Source organism: Fukomys damarensis, unplaced genomic scaffold (assembly GCF_012274545.1).
Source record: "Fukomys damarensis isolate Sample0158 unplaced genomic scaffold, DMR_v1.0_HiC HiC_scaffold_21, whole genome shotgun sequence".
In the NCBI taxonomy this organism is placed as follows: domain Eukaryota; kingdom Metazoa; phylum Chordata; class Mammalia; order Rodentia; family Bathyergidae; genus Fukomys; species Fukomys damarensis.
The window spans coordinates 6,209,954-6,232,108 of record NW_022900933.1 but is presented as its reverse complement, the minus strand read 5'-3'; the positions used below and the strand labels follow the sequence as shown (position 1 = coordinate 6,232,108).

General features: G+C 38.4%; 1 long non-coding RNA gene across 1 annotated transcript in view; it reads right to left on the bottom strand.

Annotated features, from left to right (window-relative positions):
- Positions 1-17,683, bottom strand: part of LOC104849332 — a 112,977-nt gene extending 95,294 nt beyond the window's left edge. Inside the window, exon 1 of the long non-coding RNA XR_776726.3 lies at positions 17,622-17,683. This is a non-coding gene — a long non-coding RNA (uncharacterized LOC104849332). The remainder of the gene's footprint in view (positions 1-17,621) is intronic.
- Between the last annotated feature and the right edge of the window lie 4,472 nt (positions 17,684-22,155).

Below are 22,155 nucleotides of genomic sequence, written 5' to 3'. Positions count from 1 at the left end.
ATAAAGAAAATTTACTTGGAGATAACTCCCAAATTGGTTTGTGAAAGCTGGCATAACCTTGTTTTTAGTTATTAAAAATGGTAAGAGAAAGAAACACAATAGGGAAATCTATTTTCATATCCTTTGGAAGGGGAAAAAAATTGGAAGTCATTGAACAGAGTTGGAAAAAACTTGAAATATGTCAAAAGTAGGATAAAGCAATGTATAAAACAATCAATGAGCCTGTGTAGTATATATTAATACTACAGCATGGTTTACAATTGGAAAAAAGATGTAGCTGTAATTCACCATATTAGCAGATTAAAGAAAAGTGCATATATCTGTTTCAATGGACATATCAGTTATATTTAGTACAACACCTCCTTTGGAAGGAAATTAAAAGTTATAGGAGAAGGAGGGAGTATAAAGCAACACTGTTAATCTCATAAAGTGTAGCCCACAGAAGTTACTACTGTATTCCAAACTAACCTCCCCTGGCCACTCTGCACTGAGGACTGAGCCCAGGACTTTCACAGAGATACATCCTAGCCCTTTTTAATGTTTTTATTGTAAGACAGGGTCTTAAATTCCCCAGGTTGGGTTTAAACGAGTGATACTCTTCCCTCAGCCTCCTGGAGTGCTGGGATTAGAGGCATGCATCTATTCTAAAGAAATATATTCTTAAGAGCATGACCTCAATATGCATCAATTTTCCTATGAATGACTCTAATTTTTCATTCTTTATGGGTGAATAGTATTCTATTTTACAGAAAAACCACACCTTCTTTATCCTAGTAAGTGAAATAAATAAGCCACACATGTGTAAATACTGAATAGTTTCTCTGGTGTGAAAAACTAAAAGTGTAAATAAGATCCAAATGGTATAATTGACAAAGTGAAATAGGAAGAAAAGGGCTCAAGGTGTAGGGGAAGTGGAAAGGGTAGGGGAAAGGAAATAAGGGAAAAGAAAAAATATGAAAAAATAAAAAAATGGAAATAAAGTGTTTGTAAATGGGGAGGGTAGGAAGGGGCAAAGGAGGGAAGGGACAAGGGGAAAAATAACTAATACTTTCTTTAGTGTGAGAAACTGAAAGTGTAGATAAGGACTAAAAGATATAAAAGATAATGTGAAATAGGAAGAAAAGGTGCAAAGGGGAAGGGGAAGTGGGAGGGGTAGGACAAAAGAAAGAAGGGAATGGAATTAACATGAGAAAAAGAAAAATAATGGAACCAAAGTCTTTGTAGATAGGGAGGGGTTGAAGGAAGGGGAGGTGAATGGGGAAACATCAAGAACCAAAACTGATCATGTAGAGGTACAAATTTCCAACAATGAATGTCATCATTCTGTATACCTCAAATGTACCAATAAAACTAATTTTTTTTAAAAAGGCCATTTGCTATGCTATTACAATAATATGGCATAATGAAAATGGCAAACAGACTGGGTAAAGACACCAGTGGTTTCCAGTGAGTAGAGTTGGGTTGCTTAGGAGAAAGAGAACTTCTCAATGGGGTGAGACTACTCTATATGCTTCCAGTGGTAGACACATGACGTCATGCATCAGTTCAAACTGGCACAGCCAAAAGTGTACAACACACAAGAATGAAACTCAATATATTCAAATATCAAAAAGTGACTTTAGAAGTGAAGAATCCCAGGAATCTCAGTGAAACAGTTTCATGGAAGGCAGTGCCCCAGGAAAAACAAAAGATTCTAACCTGAATAATTTGGGCAGAGATGGAACCCAAAAGATGAAAAATGACATTGCTAATTGAGCCTAGTAAATACTCTAAGTAAAACTAATAGCAAACAGTATTCATGATGATAATATGAAAACAAGGAATGCCCATGACTAACTCCAAGAGTGTGAAGTTGATTCAAAGGAGGAAGTAAATTATTTTAAGAAAATAGATCTAAAAAGAAAACATTTTTTAATGTTTTCATGGATACAAAAATTATTCAATAAATTTTAATATTTCTTCTTGGCAAAAAAAGTAAAATAAGAATTAATATATGTTTTTTAATAGATTTTGAAAATAATAATGAATGCCACCTAATTCTACTATCATTTAATATTTGCTTGATATCAGTGCATAAAATTGGAAATGGTAAAGAAAATCACTGCTATTTTCAGAATGTGATCTGATAAATCCACCTAAATAATAAAATAAAAAATCCAATAAATTAGAATATAAAATTAATAAGCATAAACTTAATGCAGTTCATAAATGTAAACTACAATGAAGAATATAATGATGATGAAAACATTTATAATAGCAACAAAGAAACAAGATATCTGGAAATTATTTTAACAACAATTGCACAAAATTTACATTAAAAAACAGTGTTTCTAAGAGATATTACTAGATTTCAGCCGTGAAAAGACATTCATAGTTCCTGGATAATACGAGTCAATATCACTAAAAATCAGTTCTCTATGAATTATAAATTCAGTGCAATTCCAGGGAAAATGCTAGCAAACTTTTAATGGATTTAGTTTTAATGATGCAAATTTAGTTTTAATTTTGTGCAATTTTTTTTGTGAAATATCCAGGAAAATACTATAAAAGAAAAACCTAACTCACAATTAGATCTCCCAGGCTTTAAACATACTAAAACACGTCCATAATTGGAATAATGTAGTATTGGTACATGAGTCCGTGGACAAGCATGAAAGAGTGGAACGTCTGGATACAGGACAAAGTACACATTGAATGTATCTGAAGCAGGTAACTTCAAAACATGAAGATGGGAGAGCCCTCTCTCCTGCACGGCCTCCTCTGGAGCCGTGCCGTTTCCAGCGGGCACCACTGATTGGCCCAGACACAGTGGCAGGAGGGTAGCCGAGCGGGCGATGCCGACCACCCCCCTCCTATTAGATCTGCTGACTGAGCCAGTCCTTGGATGCAGTCTGCAGAGGCGTGGTGGGATATAAAGGGTGGTGATTGATCCTATTATGTTTCTGATTATATCGATAGGGACAAAGGATAGGGATTGATTTGATGAGTTGTTTGCTCAGTTATGAAAATGAGAATGTCTATAAGTCATTAGAGAATCAAAGGCTGGGACGCAATGATATCAGGAAGATTTAATGACCCAGAGATTGAATCAAGGTCAATCCAACAGCAAAAATAAAGATGAGGAAACACTTAAGCAAGCAACAAAGACAGGCTTCCAGTCCACCAATGGCAAACAGTAGGGCAAAGGAGGATGAAAAATCAGATAGTGAACCTTCAGGACCCTCAGAACTCACAGCACATGAAGTAAAAAAACTGATCAATCAAGCTCTAGAAAAATTCAAAACAGAAATTATTTCCCAGGTAACCATAGAGATGGTGAGCAAAATGAAAGACAGGATTTGAGAATCCAGGATAGAAACTGACAAAAAAATAGATGAGCTTGGGAACATAATAGAAACCATGAAGGCCCAGAATAAGAAAGAAATGGAAACAATGAATACCCAGCATAGGAAAGAAATGGAACCCATTAAACAGATTCAAACAGATATCCAGGAGATTAAAAACTCGATTGAAAGCATATGTAACAGAATAAAAGATTGCAAGGATAGGATCTCAGATATAGAAGATAGGATAGCAGACAGTGACCATGAAAAGAAAGGTCTCTTAAAAACAGTCAGGGAACATGAGAAATCCATCCAACAACTCCTAGATGATGCAAAGAAGAATAACATAAGACTGATAGGAGGCCATGAAGTAGCAGGAGAAAATACAAATGACTTAAAGAAGCTGTTCAAAGAATTAATGACTGAAAACTTCCCAAACAGAGGGGAAGAATTAGACATACAGATAAGCGAGGCATATAGGACACCAACTAGGCACGATCAAAAAAAATCTACACCTAGACATATAATAATCAAAATCCCAGAAACCCAACAGAAGAACAAAATACTACAAGCAGTAAGAGAAAAGAAACAAATCACATGCAAAGGAAAGCCCATCAGAATCACAGCAGACTTTTCAACACAAACCCTCAGGTAAAGGAGAGCCTGGAGTGAGATATTTCAAGTCCTAAAAGAAAACAACCTACAGCCAAGACTGATGTATCTTGAAAACTCTCTTTCAAAATGGATGGAGAAATAAGATACTGCCACGACAAAGAACACTAGAGAAACTTCATGAATACTAAACCAGCACTACTAAGAATTTTAAACAATATCCTAGAGAAAGACAATGAAGATCACAACACCAGGAGGCCCAACAGAGCAATTCAAATAGCCAAGGCTAGAAACTACAAAGAGAGGACAAAAAATAAAAAGAGTCAACAAAAGGACAAAAACATGACAAGAATAAGTCAGTACATATCAATTATAACCATCAATGTCAATGGCCTCAATTCACCAATCAAGAGAAATAGATTGGCAGAATGGATTAAGAAACAAAATCCAACAATATGTTGTGTACAAGAAACACACCTAGTGCAAAAAGAAGCCCATAGACTGAAAGTGAAAGGATGGAAAACAATCATCCACACGACAGGAGCCCAGAAAAAAGCAGGGGTAGCAATCTTATTGGCAGACAAAGCAAATTTCAAACCAAAACTGATTAAGAGAGACAAAGAAGGCCACGACATCCTTGTAAAGGGAACAATTCAAGAGGAAGAAATGACAATCATAAACATATATGCACCAAATATAAATGCCCCCAACTATATAAAACAAATATTAAGCAACATGAAAAACCAAATAACCACTAATACAATTGTAGTGGGGAATCTGAATACCCCACTATCAAAAATAGACAGATCATCTAGGCAAAAAATCAACAATGAAATACTAGAACTGAACCAAGCTTTTGAACACATGGACTTATTAGATGTCTATAGAGTATTTCACCCCACAAAATCAGAATATATATCATTTTCAGCTGCACATGGGTCATTCTCCCAGATACATCACATACTAGCTCACCAAACAAGTTTGAATAAATGCAAAAGAACTGAAGTTATTCCCTGTATATTATCAGACCACAGTGCAATAAAGCTGGACATCAATAGCATAAGAAACCATAGCAACTTCACAAACACATGGAAATTGAACAACACTCTCCTGAACAATCAATGGATCACAGAGGAAATCAAAGAAGAAATCAGACAGTTTTTCCAAATAAACAAAAATGCCCATACAACATACAGGAATCTATGATACACAATGAAAGCAGTTCTACGTGGAAAATTCATAGCACTGAATGCCCACATTAGGAAAACAGAGCAAGCTCAAATAAACAACCTAATGAAGACCCTTAGACTCCTAGAAAAACAAGAGCAAGAAAAACCCAAAGCTGGAACAAGAGAGGAAATTATAAAGATTAGAGCAGAAATCAATGCAATGGAAACTAGGAAAATGATACAAAAAATAAATGAATCAAAGAGTTGGTTTTTTGAAAGAATAAATAAAATTGATAAACCCTTAGCAAACCTTATCAAAAAAAGGAAAGAAAAGGCTCAGATCCATGCAATCAGGAATGAAAAAGGCGAAGTCACAACAGATCCCACAGAAATCCGGAGGATCATTAATACATACTATGAGAACCTGTACTCTAATAAAATGGAAAACACAGAAGAAAGGGACAGATTTCTAGATACTTACAAATTACCAAAGTTGATCGAAGAAGATAAAAACACCCCAATCACAATCAGTGAAATTGAAAATGTAATTAAAAACTTACCAACAAAGAAAAGCCCAGGTCCTGATGGATTCACTGATGAATTTTACAAGACATTCAGAGAAGATCTATTGCCATTACTCTTCAGACTTTAACAAAATTGAAAGAGAAGCAATACTTCCAAATTCATTCCTGGAAGCAAATATCACTTTGATTCCCAAACCTGGGAAAGATGTAACTAAAAAAGAGAACTACAGGCCAATCTCCTTAATGAATATAGATGCAAAAATCCTCAATAAGATTCTAGCAAACAGAATACAGAGGATCATCAAGAAGATCATTCATCCTGACCAAGTCAGATTTATTCCAGGGATGCAAGGATGGTTCAATATACGTAAATCAATTAATGTAATACACTATATTAACAAAGTCAAGGACAAGAACCACATGATCCTCTCAATAGATGCAGAAAAATCATTTGACAAAATTCAACACTCATTCATGATAAAAACTCTGCAAAAAATTGGAATAGATGGTCTATGTCTCAACTTAATAAAGGCTATCTATGATAAACCAACAGCCAACATCATATTAAATGGCCAAAAACTGAAAACCTTCACATTAAAATCAGGAACAAGACAAGGATGCCCACTATCACTGCTCCTCTTCGATATAGTTCTGGAAACATTAGCCATAGCAATTAGACAAGAGAAAGAAATTAAAGCAATAAAGATAGGAAAGGAAGAAGTTAAACTGTCATTATTTGCTGATGATATGATACTCTACATTGAAGATTCAAAAAACTCCACCAAAAGACTTCTTGACTTAATTGACACTTTTGACAGAGTAGCTGGATACAAGGTCAACACTCAAAAATCAATAGCCTTCTTATACACAAATAACAGACTCACTGAGAAAGAAATTAGGGAAACAATTCATTTCACAATAGCACCCAAAAAAATGACATATCTGGGAATCAACCTAACAAAAGAAGCAAAAGACCTCTACACTGAAAACTACAGCACTCTGAAAAAAGAGATTGAGGAGGATTTAAGAAAACGGAAAGATGTCCCCTGCTCCTGGGTAGGAAGAATCAACATAGTGAAAATGGCCATACTACCAAAACTGCTATACAGATTCATTGCAATACCAATTGAAATCCCAACACTATACTTCACACAACTAGAAAGAAGAATCCAAAAATTCAATTGGAACCATAAGAGACCTAGAATAGCAAAAGCCATACTAGGCAACAGACACAGGGCAGTGGGTATAACAATTCCCAATTTGAAACTATACTACAAAGCCACTGTGATAAAAACAGCATGATACTGGCAGAGAAGCAGACCTGAGGATCAGTGGAACAGATTGGAAGACACAAAAACAACTCCAGATGCACTCAGCTACCTCATCTTTGACAAAGGAGCTGCCAGTCCCCACTGGAGGAAAGATAACCTCTTTAATAAATGGTGTTGGAAAAACTGGATCTCAACCTGCCAAAGATTAAAATTAGACCCTTATCTGTCACCATGCACTAAATTAAAATCCAAGTGGATTAAAGATCTAAACATAAAAACAAAAACACTAAATTTGCTGGAAGATAAGTTAGGCTGAACTCTGAAAGACATTGGCATAGGAAAAGATTTTATGAACAAATCCTCAGTAGCATGGGAACCAGCAGAAAAATTCAACAACTGGGATCTCATCTTATTAAAAAGCTTCTGCACTGCAAAAGAAACCATCAACAGAACTAAGAGACAACCTACAATGTGGGAAAAACTTTTTACCAGCTGCTCCTCAGACAAAGGACTATTATCTAGAATATATAAAGAACTCAAAACAACCATCCCCCCCCAAATATAAAGACCCAATTGTAAAGTGGGCATCTGAAATGAACAGACATTTCTCAGACAAAGAAATAAAAGCAGCAAGTAAATATATGAAAAAATGCTCCACATCACCGGTCATTCGAGAGATGCAGATGAAAACAATAGTGAGATTTCAATTTCACCTCACCCCACAAAGAATGGCTGCTATCCAGAAATCACAAAATAACAAATGTTGGTGGGGTTGTGGGGAGAAAGGAACCCTTCTCCATTGTTGGTGGGAGTGCAGACTGGTGCAATCACTATGGAAGTTAACATGGAGCTACCTCAAAGAGCTGGGACTAGAGGTCCCATTTGACCCAGCCATCCCTATACTGGGTATCTTTCCAAAAGAACTAAAAGAATCATATCACAGAGAAGTATGCGCACTCATGTTTATAGTGGCACAGTTTTTAATAGATAAAACTTGGAAACAGCCCATCTGCCCATCAATTGGAAAATGGATAAAGAAGATGTGTTTTTTTTTTATAAAATGGATACTACTCAGCCATAAAGAATGAGAAAGTAGATTCATTCATAGTTAAATGGGTACATTTTGAGGATACACTCCTGAGTGAAATAAATAAGTCACACATATGCAAATACTGAATAGTATCTCTGGTGTGAAAAACTATAATAGTACTCAAGATCCTAATGGGACACTTAGCAAATAGAAAGAAAAGCACCAAAGGTGTAGGGACAGTGAGAAGGTTAGGGAAGGGGGAATAAGGGAAATGGAAAAGAATATGAGAAAATGTAAAAATGGAATGAAAGTGTTTGAAGGTGGGGAGGGGAAGAGGGGGGTGAAAGGAGGGTGGGGACAAGGGGAAAAAATGAGAACCAAGACCTGTCATATGAAGGTACAAGATCCCAGTAATGAATGTAACTTTATTGCCTACCTAGAATGTACCAATAAATTAAATTTTAAAAAAAACATGAAGATGGGCATTTTAATAAGTAATACTGGGAAGACTGCTTCTATGAAAAGATACAATTAAATCCATACCACATTCCATACAAAGAATAAGCTCCAAATGGATCAGATATCTAAATGTGAAAGAGAAAGACATCCACGAAAATACCAAAAGAAAGCATGGATAAGTTCTTATAAATCCTAGGGATAGGAAATTGTTTTCTAGCTTTGATTCAAAATTTAGAGAAAATTAAAGACAGATAAATGACTTCTGTTGTGTGTTTTTTCTTAAATACTTTCATATGAAAGAAAATGAAAAATATGAAAGGTAGCACACCGGGAGAGAATATTTGTAGCATATATTATGACAACATAGTAACACAAATATCTTTGGGACCCTTGAAATCCCTGCGGAGAAAGACTAAAATCTTAAGAGTAAGATGAGTAAAGAGCATATACAGACAGTCCAAAAATTACTTTTAAATGTGTTTAAACATATGGAAATTCAGTCTCACCCATAGTAATAGAAATGTAAATGAAGACCCTCCCAAAAGGCCATTTCTCACCAAGCAGATTGGTGAAAAAAATAACGCCACACTGTTTCTAAGGCTATGGGCAAACCAACTCTGTCATCCTTTGGGGGGTAAAAATGCAAAAGGATGGCCCTTTTGAAACGGCCACAAGTTAAATGTAGCATATTAAAAACGGCAAGTGAGATAAACTGTTTAGAAGTGAGAAATTCAAGTGAAGAACTTAATGGACTCCTTGAACTCTTCTTAGAGCTTTTCCACACATGAAAATCATATCAAAATTAAAATACTGAAAGAGAAAAATCAACCCTGTGGAGGATTTGTGGAATAGACTAGAGGACAAAGATTTGCCCTACTTCATCCCAGAAGTGAGGACAGTCACAGCACCACAGATATGAGGAAGGTGTTTACTGCACTACACCTCCCCCAAGAATGTGTCCTCCTGCTTCTGTCCTGGGCTCTGGATTGATCAGTGCTTTTCTGTGGGCAAACACTCTGAAGTCCTAGTGAGTACTCACTCATTTCACCTGCACTGAGAGGGCAGCATGAAAGCCTCTGTCCGGCTCCATACCAGCACACCAGCATTGATCAGAATGAAATTCATTTATTTTAGGAGTTGCCTTAATTATTTTAATAGTGCTAAGCTATCTCGCCTTTAAAGTGCTGATTGGAAAAGCTGATAGTTTTAGTGTATGCCTGGAGTTTAGACCTATTTGTCCTTAGCATTAATTCAAGACTTTCAGCGATCTTAAATTTCTCATATTGCCTGTGCTTAGTGGCAAGGCCTAGTATTCTGTGCACGTGTTGGAAGAGGTGACCTAAATCATATCTAAGTCTGCTAAGGCATGTGTCTCTCCAGGCTGCCCACTGTAGCCACACAACTTGCTTTCATTAAGGACACAAGACTTCTCCAGCAGCAAACACTTAGCAATAGTTTATGGTGTATTTAATAGGAGAAACAAGAAGGTAAACCCTTCCAATCAAAGTCTGGTAGAGTCAAAGTGATACAGCTGTCACCCTTGTGGTCTGAAATATGATCCCTTTTAACACCTCCTATTAAAAAAAAAATCTAGAACTTAACCTATGAGCGCTAGCATCACTTAGCAAGACATTGTTTCCATTTCTCTTTTCTTCTGTCCTTCTAATTCATAATGGCTTTGAATTCCAAATTAGCTTTTATTGGGAAAGAGTTTCCAGGGAATCAGTGCATTTTATTTTGAATTGAACTGAACTGCAAATCTGAATATGATGAACTTCTAAAATAATATAAATATTGCAAAATGGATTTATGTAAGCCTAACTCTTGGCTCTGACATACCTTTGTTTAAAATGGTGAAATATTCTGTATTAAATGACTATAACCCAGATGTTGGTCAGTGCTCCCTTGGAAATCTGGATGTAATTGCATCAGAGGGCTGTCTGTTTTCCACGTCACAACTGAGCTCTTCAGGATTCCTGTAAAGCATGAGGTTTAATTTTTCCTATTCCCTTCGGCTTCCAGCCTTTGTACGTAATACTGGTGCGTATTTTTAGCCTCTTCTCTAAATTTCACAATAACCCCACTTACTTTCTTTTTCACTTTGAGTAGAGACCTGACATTCAGAAGGAAGTGGACACTGGACACAGAAATCGATGGTTTTGTATCCTGTTGCCTGAAATAAAATAGGAGAGAGGAAAGTGGCAGAGGGGCAGGGAGGAATCTATTTAGAAGAAAGGAAACAGCCTGGAATTTGGGGCGGTACAGGGTAGCAGATAGATTTGATATAATGAGTTTGCAGGATAAAACATTTAAAGAAAAAAGGAAACAGGAGCAGAAGGGTGTGGGGGAAAAGAGAAAGTGGGGAGAGAGAAAGGAAAGAAGAAGAAGTGAAGGAGAGAAAAGGAAGAGAGGAGAACGATGGAGTAAAGGTGCAAGAATAGAGGGGAATTACCAGGATTGGCGTGCAGGGTGGGAAGGTCGTCGTCGCATTTAACTGGGGAGTGACCGTTCCCAAGCAGATCTAAGGTCCTCCCAAGATGGGCTGACACAGAGAGCTGCTCATATCATGGCGGGAAGGGTTGATAACCAGAGCTAACCCCGTATGTGCAGAGTATGTGTTTAATCAACTCAGATCACTTAGGAAATTAAACTGTTTAAATCTCACATTGGCCACTTTGTCTATTTCAAGGCCCAATACATAGCACAATACTGTTCTTATAAAAACATGCTGCTGAAATAAAATGGGATCAGGATAAGGTAAACCTGGACTAGGAAAAGAGGCCAAGGCCAGCACTTTTTAGAATAGGACTCTTCATGCCTACTACACTAGCACAATGCATCTTAAAAAGAAGCGTTAGGATAAGCACTGGCGTATTATTTTCTCTGTCTGACCACACGCAGGAATAACTGCAGCAGAAGTCTGAAATCATAGCTCCCCATAGCACCCTGGTTTCCTGTTGCTATGACAACTCCACAGAGAAAGAAGTGAGGTTCCAAAATATGATCAAGTTCATTGATTTTTTTTAAAAGCTATATATTTCATGAATAGCAAATTCTGAGTACTGAGTTAAAATTAGAGTATATTGCTTGAGTTCTCTTAATACTTTTTCGAGTAAGAGGTGTTAGAACCTAGAATCCCAAAGGGCCATACCTATTGCTGAAATAAACCTAGTACTCTTTCCGTCTTGTTTGTACAATGAACTGAGTGTTGTGTGAATCAAAAGGATGAGGGACTCCGCTGCCTACACAGCCTTGTCAGCGATTGTCTATTTCCCTCTCCAGTTGCAGTTTAGAATACAGGTGTTCGATAACCAGGTGTTACAGCTCATTGCTTTAATACATTGCTGAATGATCTGCAACTCAAATATTTGGTGAAAAAATACACAGTGCAAAGAAGAATAAATCAAAAGTAAACAATCTGGAGAAACAATGGCTATGAGTTAAATAAATCCATTGAAACATAAATATACACAACTATTACAGGTAAGAAAGGCCACTTCTGTCAGACATAAGAAGAAAAATTTTGCAAAAAATATTTCTCGAAACAATTACTTTAGACTTACAAATATATTTTATGTCATCCATCAGCTTCTAGAAGTTGCACTAATAACTGATGTTTTTGTTAATGGTGCCTAAAGTTACCCATATCTGACATGTCAAGTGGAAATCATTTCCAAGGTCCTAGACAAACTGAATACTTCCTTTTAATTAAAAGTCTGGGTTTTTTTTGTTTGATTTTTGGTAGGTCGGAGCAATTTTTTCTAGAACTTGGCCCATTTGTTTGACCATCAACTGCACAGGTTAGTTTTTGTGGGATTAATGACAAATTTTATGAAGGGTGAAAGATCAGTTTACCACAAGCACATATGAGGATTTAAGTGAGTTAGTACGATGGAAGAGAAGCACTCTCTGGTTCCTTATAAAATACTGATGAGTTTTTATTTATGGACTTAATTTGTTGTTAGAGGCGAATTAAAAATGAGTAATACCTCTTTTTATTTTGAAAGGCACAAAAATGGTAAATAAGTCTTACTATACAGAAATAGTGTGTTTATAATGGTTTCCCTCTTTTTGTTCATTATAAAATGTGAACAAGGCAAATTGTACAGCATCCGCTGTTACAGAACTGAATCTCCTTCTCCTCTTGCCTGAATTTATGCTTTGAAACCCAATGCCCGGTACCTAGAAGGCAACTGCACTGAGAGGCAGGACCTTTAGAGATAATGAAGGTGAAATGAGGTCATAAGGATGGAGCCCTAACCCAGTAGCCTGGCATCTTATAAGAAGAGAGAGACCCACCAGCAGCCCTGTGCGCACAAGGATATAAAGCCAAGGAGACTCAGGAAAAGCCCATGCTCTCTACACCTTCATGTTGGACTTCTAGCCTTTGGAGACATGAGAGTAAATTTTAGCTGCTGAAGCTACCCAATAAATATTCTAGTATTTTATTATGGCTACGTATCCAAACTAATATACCAACTCAGAGAAATTAAGATCAACTCAGATTCACTTTATCTGGGGGGAACTTCACTTTAAGCACCTTCACTCAGAACCTAATGGCTTTCCTATTCTCTGTTCCCTATCCATCTCTGCCAAGTGAGAGCAGAAGAATGAAAAACAACTCAGTAGGATTCTCTCTCTTACAGGATGAGGATTAGGAGCAAGAGCGTCCTTTTGGGTCTTTCTCCTTCCTATCAGCTCTGGAATCTAGACAATTGCTGTGGCAGAGGGGTAGCTTAAACAATGTGGACCTGGGGAGTAACTTTATAAAATAAGTTGAGTTCTTGAAGTCATCTCAAACTTGGTAAAGACAACAATTTGAAGAAAAATGGAATGGGGCCAAGAGACAGTATTTCTTGCTAGTAGATTAATCAGGGTACGTAAGGTTTCCATAGTCACATGAGGTTTCAGTGTGTTATCTGCTGGTTCCAGGGGAAGTGGGTGGACAGAGTGCCCATAATTCTTCTATGGGAACATAAAAAGTGCAGGGATACAAAGCAAACAATACAGGAGACAGAGCCTATTCCTGCCCAGGAAATACAGAGATAACGTTTCTGTACTGAATGTGCAAATGAGGCAGCTTGTGCAGAGAAAAGTCTTAGATAGAGTCTACCTATATCAACTCGAGTCTCTGATAAGATTTGCAGAGAAGCTCTGTTCTCTTTTGGGGTACTTTCATCCCAGGTTGTATTTAGATGTCCTCAATGAGTCACCTTTGTGCCCCACCTCTGCATCTTTCCTGTTAGCCTAGTCCCCACAAACATCAATTCGGAAATTTCCTTCTAAAGTCTAACTCTCAGGGCTGAGAAGTGTGCACACCTATAATCTCAGCTCAAGGCATGCTGAGGCAGGAGGATTGCTGAGAGTCCAAGGCCAGCCTGAACTGCATAGTGAGACCCTGTTTCAATAAATAAGTAAAGAAAGTATAACTCTCTGTTCCATTGTGAATTTAAATCAAGAGGGGTCTTCAGGAGGTGATGCACTTGAGATCAAACTATCCTCCAAACTTGCAGTAGGTATGGATACTAATGATCATGAGAACTGACCAGCTCTGGGTATATGTCCTCTCCCTGAGGCAGTGACATCCAAGACCATATGGACAGGTCACCACCTGCCTCCAGCCACAGAAGTGTACCAGCCAACAGCTACACCTGCAAAGGCTGTCACTGCAGCTTTTGGCATGTGCAGCTGTAAATTCTGAGAGACTAGAGGGGAAGCAGAAAGTAGGATAGGAAGAAAGAGATCATTCGGATGTGTGACAGATACATCAGAATTACAGAGCTCTGTGTGGCAATATACTTATTTATGGATAGATTTCAGTCCATTAGAAAACACCTGTACAACACGACTTAGCCTCTGACTAACGGGACACAAACATGGACACTAGTGGTCGCCGGTACCTCTCCGCTGAATCACCCTTACTCCTCAGTCAGAGCCCGGTTTAGGATTGCTCTTTTGCACATTGCTGTCAGTGTTTAACAAGTGTAAGGAACGTCCTGAACAAGGGTGTTTGATTCTGCTTGCCAGTTCACATAGCTCTCATATTAGTTGTGTTCGATCCACACCTAGTCTGCCTCTAAATGTACATTTGGGCCACATTCTAGGGACTCGGAGGTGAACATGAGAGGCTGACAGCTGGCCAGTACACCATTCCCTTAGGGAAACACTGCAAAAATCGCAAGCGTGCTTTCTCCAGATTTCTCCTGAGTCGCTCTAATCTCCTGCCTCTCCGCTTCTTCACTACAATGTGCATGTTAAAATTTCCAAAGGGAAGCTCTATTTTTAGTAATCTTTTAAATAATTATCTTGAATTACTTAATCACAAGTCCTTTGTTAATATTCCCAACAGAGACCCATCGTGACAAATTCACGGGGCCTGGAACATATCAGAAATAGTTGATTTGCATGTGAATGAATGAAAAAAGGAGTTCACAGGCTCATGAAATATCTTTCAATAAATCAATTTCAGGACATGTGGCAGCTCTTGCTGGCATCAGCACATATTAGTGTCAATGCTGGAGTGGTGTCATGAGCTTATCCTTAAATTAAGAGAAGGCAGTGAACAACTCTGTCTTCTTTTAGCCAGTGACCCTCTTACACAGACTTTGATATACCAGGCACAGAACTCAGGACTTTGTGCTTACAAGGCAGGAGAAGCACCACTGAACGAAGCCCCTGGCTCTGGACCAACTTTCTCTCTAGTTCCACTGTGTTAAACTGACAAAGGAAATATCAAAATATTAACTACCCCAAACACAAATCGTGAGAACTGTGTAGCAGCTACAACGGACGTATTCTGGAAAATATGCTATATTGGTATCTTTCGAATGACAAAGATGAAGACGTAGCCGTTATTTAATATAAGCTCTTTAGTATACAGAATAAGCCAAATAAAACCTCGCTTTCATTACTAACTTTCTGCACCGACCTGCTTGCTCATAATCATTACCAGGATTGTCCAGCATTGAAAGAATGGAGACAATATTCCCTGTGTAAGTATTTACCGGCCTTCTCAACCCGGCCCTCTCCTACCGTTTCTTCTTTCCGCTCCTCACAGTGTGGCAGCCGTACCAGCTTGCCTGGTTCTGCTCACACCACACATCCCATCTGCCCCCACGCCTCCCACCTGTTCCTTAGAATGCTATCTTCTGAGGATTAGAAGATCTCCTACCTCACACTGACAGTGCACAGCCCGGTATCCAGCAGAGCTCTGAAGTCGTACTGTTACTACTTTCCATATGACATATTATCATCCTGCCTTGTGACACCTCTTGTCTCAAAACTATCACTATTTTGACATCTGAGCAATGCAGCTCCCAAAATGTATGAGTCCTCACTCTTCTTGGCTCAAAGCTCTCTCAAGTCAAAGTCCTTCTGTTGTCCTCCACACACACACACACACACACACACACACACACACACACACAAATCCCTGCATCCTAGTACTGTCTTAATATGCATTTTAAAGAGTATGAACCTTATCACAAGAGTATAATGTAGGAAGGGTTACATTTTCATGTCCTGAACATTTATCTAAAGGGGTCCTGTGGGTTGTGAAAGAAATGTGAACATGCAGAGAACAGGAGCACTGTATTTAGTGTGCTTAGTGTGGTATTCAGAATTGTCTGGTGTGAACGGATATGAGTTTAATCAGTTATTTGAGGTGATGTAGTTTACGTTTTATAGAGAAACATTTAATGAGGTATATTTTCAGGACACTTGCATAAATCCAGAGGCAAACAAGTGCTGAAAATAAGTTATTTTAGCTGGAAATCAGCAAAAACTACTGCCTGCATCCTGAAATAAATTATCAAATATATTCATGTTTGTTCATCATTAGAATATGGTAGTCAATAAGTCTTTTATATGGCATTGTTTCTGCTACATATATCTATCCAACACTGGATTTCTTTTTTGTTGTTGTTGTTGTTTGGCACCAGGGATTGAACTCGGGTCCTCGAGCCTGCAAGGCAGGCGACGGCACCACTGAGCTAAATCCCCGGCCCCCAACACTGGATTTCTTTATGGATATATTTATGGTATTTTTCACAGGTCTCCATTATGTTTATAAATGTTAGGATCAATATCTGATTCCTGCCTCCTTAGAATATAATGAGTGTAACACATAGCAAATATTCAATAATAATCATCTCCATACAAGTGTTTAAACCATGAAATCTGAGCTTCTCTATTTTAAAAATAAACAATCGCTCATAAGAAAGATAGGCATTGTCTGAATGATGTGAGTAAGTGCCTAGAATATAATTGGTACTTTAAACCAATTCTTCAGGAGAAAGAGAGGAGGGAAATACCCTGTAGCTCAGTGGTGGTGGACTATGGCCTGCGTGAAACAGTGAGCTGTTTGTATCACTGAACACTCAAAAAGGTTCGCCATCACTGCTAGCTCGTACTGCCATATACATATAGCATATAAACTATACAGTAACTCTATTAAGAAACTAGTATACTGTCAGAGATGGTACAAACAGGGTAGATATACACTAACACTATACTAACACTGACACTTTTAAGAAACTCAGTGTATTTTCAGAGATGGGTACAAACAAGCTGTACAAAATTGCATAGTCAAAAGATAAAATGCTCCCATTTGCTTTCCTTTATTCAGCTAATATTTAGAAGAATATGTAATATTGGATCCACCCCCACCACTTGATACCAGCAAAGCTATTTTCTTTTAAGTTGCAGAACAGAAATGTTATTAAAGGTAACCATATTTTACTAGCAGAAAGAATGTTTAAACATTTAATAGATAACATTTTGTATTAGGGGAAAACATCAACAACAAAAATGCCAAATTGCTGCATAGCTGATGTAGAGTATTACTAGCCAAAACATGCTGAAAATTTGTAACTGTGCCCAGAGCTACATTTAAGCAGAGGAATCATTACTTCCACTTTGAAGAAAAAAGCTTCTAAATCAGTAAACCCAAGAAAGTCAGCTAAACCTTTCTCTGAATTATTTGGCAAACAGCACATGCAGTAATATTTTGTACACAAATAATGCCAGTTTTCCAAGATGCTTAAAATGTTTTGCAAACACGAGGTCTGCTTCAGAATATCGTGACTGAGCAAATACAGAGTTAATACCATTGCGTAGGAATGAGATCCGATGTCCTTAGTAATGAAATTGCGAAGCAAACCAGCTCCAAAGCCTAGCTCAGCCCAACCTCCCTCTACTCCACCCTGCGCTAAAATAGACACTGGATTTCTCACCTGAGCCTTCTCTTCAACAGTTCAAAAATAAATAAATAAAAAACAACCTAGGCATCTCTGCTGCCGCTCGGGAATAGATCACTTCGAAAGGTGAGCCTAAGGACGTTTCCAATTGGAGAAGGCGGCAGCCGGCTTTACAGATAGCAATGACTCACGGATAGTTGCAGCCTTTGCAAATCACTGCTTCCAGGAGACGCACAGCGCTTCAGACTTTCTAAGATTCGGTGGAAATGATGGGCAGGCTCACTCTTTTCCATTATCCGGTAAAAGATAAATCTGAGAGACTCTTTCAGGATTGAATCTTTACCCTCGTCCATCGTTGGCACGGAAGCCACTGGGGATAATAGCTAGGGAAGGTACCCATTCCTTCATCCCCTGTCAACACCAGAGACCCTTATTCCTGGTTTGGTTGATATTCGCTCTTTTGACCCTATGGGAGCTCACCGTAGCTCACTCCCCTTTGAGTCTTTGTTAAGGCTTCATCCTCCCAGCGCTCTCCAAAAAGCGACCCATGATGCCTGATACCTGAGACATCTGTACCTCATCTTGTCCATATCCCACCCACCTCAGTCCGTAGAATCAAATCTGCCTGTGCAATGTGCCTGTACTGCACGATGCAACAGTTGTTGTTGACTTTATTAGTAGTGCCTTCTGGCCTTTCTGTTCCTCCATATGCCTGTATCTCCAGCACCTTTTGTAGTGAGTATTTCAGTAATTTTTTCATATTTCAGTACTTTGGTATTTGACCTGTGGCTTCAAGATGACAAGATCTTGCATCTAAAGTTTTGCAATCTGTAAATCCTACTTGAAGTTACAAGTATTAATCACCTCACTATAAGTATAGAAGATCGGTTTATTTTCTAGATATGGAGATTGCTCCAACTTCCAGGTTACCTGAATTTCTGACTTTTGACCTTATACTAAGCAAGCCAGGAGTCTAGGTGAGTTTTATTTTAAGATACTGATTACAGGTAGCTAAACTGCAGCTTCAAAAACCTAACCCTTATCTAAGCACAGTTGCATTTCTAATTTTAGCACTAGTCATTATTTAAATTTGCAAGTGCAAGGACCTGAGTTCAATCCCCGGTACCCCCTAAAAAATAAAATATAATGAAATAAATTTAATGTAACATATTTTGCTGTTTTTCTTTTGTACAACTTCATGTTGCTTTAGAATTGTTTGTCTCTCCTTACCTCCCTCTCTCTTTTTCCCATCTTGACTCTGAACTTCCAAGGGCAACTATTATGTGTTCTTGTCCCCCAGGGACTAGGACATTGCTGAGACTTGGTGTGCCCTCAACAGAAATGTGTGAATAAACCCTCTAACCTTGGTAGTAAGATTAAAAGAAATCTACTCAATAGTACATTTACCAAACATGTCAACACTCCGTGTATATTTTCCAATGTGTGCACTTTTGCAATTACTGCCAGTGAAAAAACAATCACCAATGCTGAATGGTGAATTATTGTCAATATGGATTTAGCAAAGATCTCACCAAAATTTGCCCCTTTGAAATTCTCTGAGGGGCGGGGATTTAGCTCAGTGGTTAGGTGGCCCGCCTTGCAAAAGCAAGGACCCGAGTTCAATCCCCGGTATCAAAAAAAAAGAAAAAAAGAAATTCTCTGAGACCCGACGTGAAGAGGAGAGAAGGTTATGAATGAAACCACATTATCCTCAAAATTCACATGCTGAAGTCCAAATATACAGAGCCTCAGAATGTAAACACATTTGGAGTTAGGATTTTTAAAGAAATACAGTAATTGAGCTAAAATGAATTAACCAGTTTGTGGTTTAGTCCAATAGGACTACTATCCTCATAGATCAAGAAATTTGGAGACAGACACAAGACAAAAGAAAAATGACCCCATAGATGATAGGAAGAAGGCAAACAAATACTTTACATACCCAGGCGAGAAGCTTTGGGAGAAATCAATGCTGATGACACATTGATTTCAGATTATAGCCTCCAGGAGGGTGAATAAATAGATTTCTCTTGTATAAGCAACCCAGTCTGTGATTCTTTCTTATAGCAGCTCTAGACAACTAGTATAGGAAGGGTATGAGTTGCTTTAGAAAGTCCTGGTGCTCCACAACCTGTGACATTTCAAGATGTGAAAGAAACTATCAGAATTGCCTACTGTGTGCATAAGTAAAGCGCTAGATCTTTCATGATAATCTCCAAAATAAGCTTTCCGCTCACCCAAATAATCTCATCATGTTTCATTATTAATTCAGTTTTAAAACTAGCAAGACACAGAGATTCAGGTTTCTCCTGATATTTAGATGATTTAGTTCATAAACAGAACTTCAAAATATGCAAAGTCTATGTTCTTTTATAAAGCCATGCCCTCCCAGGATAGAGGGTGTGGGAGCAAGAAGTTCCTGCGTCTATGGGCAGAAGACTTTCCCCTACATTCCCTGGAGGTGGAAAGCATATGAGATCATTATTTTATCTCATTTTTAAAAGTATAATACTCGTGATAAAGGAAGGAGAAAGTGAGGGAAGGAACGCTAGGAAAACAGGAGGAGGAGAAGGAAGAATCCAAAAGTTGTCTTGCCCCAAAGCTCTAAAGAACAAGAATAAACTAAAAACAACACATAAATATCACTCCTGCAATGCTCATGCTTTAGCAGTAATTTTCTTTAAAAAAAGATAGAACAAGAGTCCATCATCCACGTCATCTGACCTGTGACTGTAATCTGTGACCTCAGTGTTCATCACGTAGCCTTGACTGCAATCCATGAGTCCAATGCATGGAAGGGTGCTGTAAAGTTTCTACTCAACTTCATTAGATTTCCTCTGTCGTCTTCCGTGTACTCACACAATAATACCTGTGACTTACTGGCATATATGACCGGATGATGAGTAATGTGTATGCCAACTGGGCTGAGCTGAGGATGTGTGGAGAGCGGGTAAAGCATCATTTATGAGGGCCTGGGAGGATGTTTCCAGAAGAGACGCGCACCAGCCGGGAGACTGAGTGAAGGAAGCAGTCCTTGCCCGTGAAAGGGGGCTCATCCAATCTGCTGAGGGCCTGAACAGACCAAAAAGGCAACGGAAGACGCGTTCCCTCCGTGTTTCAGGCATCCTCTCCTGCCCCCGTGACATCAGTGCTCCTGGTTCTGGAGCCTTCGACTTCAGACCGAGACTTGCACCTGCAGCTACTCCGACTAAATCACATCAGCAGCTCCCGTGGGTCTCCAGTTCACAGACAGGCACTGTAAGACTTCTCCTGGGAGCCAGTTCCTCACCCGCAAGCCACCTACTTTGTGGCGCTTTATTAGGAAAGCTCACATGAACACGGCAGGGGGTGGACTCGTAGGAAAGTTCCCGATCCATCTGTGAATTATCTGTTGTTTTCCTCTGTGGTGCTGGGCAGCAGTGGCGGTGAGCTGAAGGTCCCAGGCACCACCCCCCAATAAAGAGGAAAGATAACAGGTACCCCGCATTGTGCTGTGGCGCTGCGCTGTGATGTTCCGCAGTTCGGACGAGCTCAGTGCATTTCTTACTTCCCTAATTTCAGTCGAGCAAGACATAACCCCATCCTAATCGAGGAGCATTTCGTTTCGTTGCACATTCATTACAATGCATTACATTTCTTCCCTTTCCCAGCCTCTATCCGTTTTCATGTTTCCCCACAATCCTCCTGGTTATATACTGTATTAATTTTAACAGTATATTGAGATACGTTCCACAACTTCAAACTGAAGAAATCCAAGCAAATTCAGATTCATTGGAGACCTTTGCGTGTCTTCCAGTTGCTTTTTGCAGAAAACACCGCAATAAAATTTTCAAGTATTTTGAAATTTTTCTTCTTTCAGTCTATTTCCTTAAAATAAACTTCAGAGCAATAGGATGGCTGAGTCAATAGGGAGAAATGAAATTGACTCTTAAAATGGCTGTCTTGTTATTTACAAAATGTACATTGCCACTAGATCTTCAAGGTTGAAAAAATTCATCAAATACTTTAGTGCATTGGGTTTTATCATTTAAAATTTTTGTAATTGAATGTAATTTTAAAGCTAACTTAAATTTTGTTTAAATTTTAGATCTCTGAGTACTGGTATGGAGAAATTTTCCTCTATTCTTATCTAAGTTTTCCCTGAAAATGAAGGTTTCTGCCCTGTGATATTATTAAGCATTTATGCTTGCCTAGTGCACCTATCACACATTTATCAGGTTGTAAAAAACGGAAAGAAATCAAACTCCTGAGAATATTTCATTATTTTCCCCAAAAGCCTTGGTTCTGAGGGAGGAGGGAGAATTTAATCACTATGACCATGAAAGCAGTTAATGCCAGTTACCTCCTTACCAAAAGGGGCTGGTATAGTTTCAAAATAAGTTCAGAAGCTAAGTTTAAAGAAAAAAGAAACAAACCCCCCCAAAAAAGAGGAGAAAGGAAACAAGATGACTGTCTGTTAAAAAGCATTTTCTTTTTGTTTTTTCTTCCTTCCTACTTCCTTTGTGTGAGTGCTTTAAGAGGATTAATGCAAACCTCAGAACATGCTGTTTTGTATTGAGCTCTCTTAGCC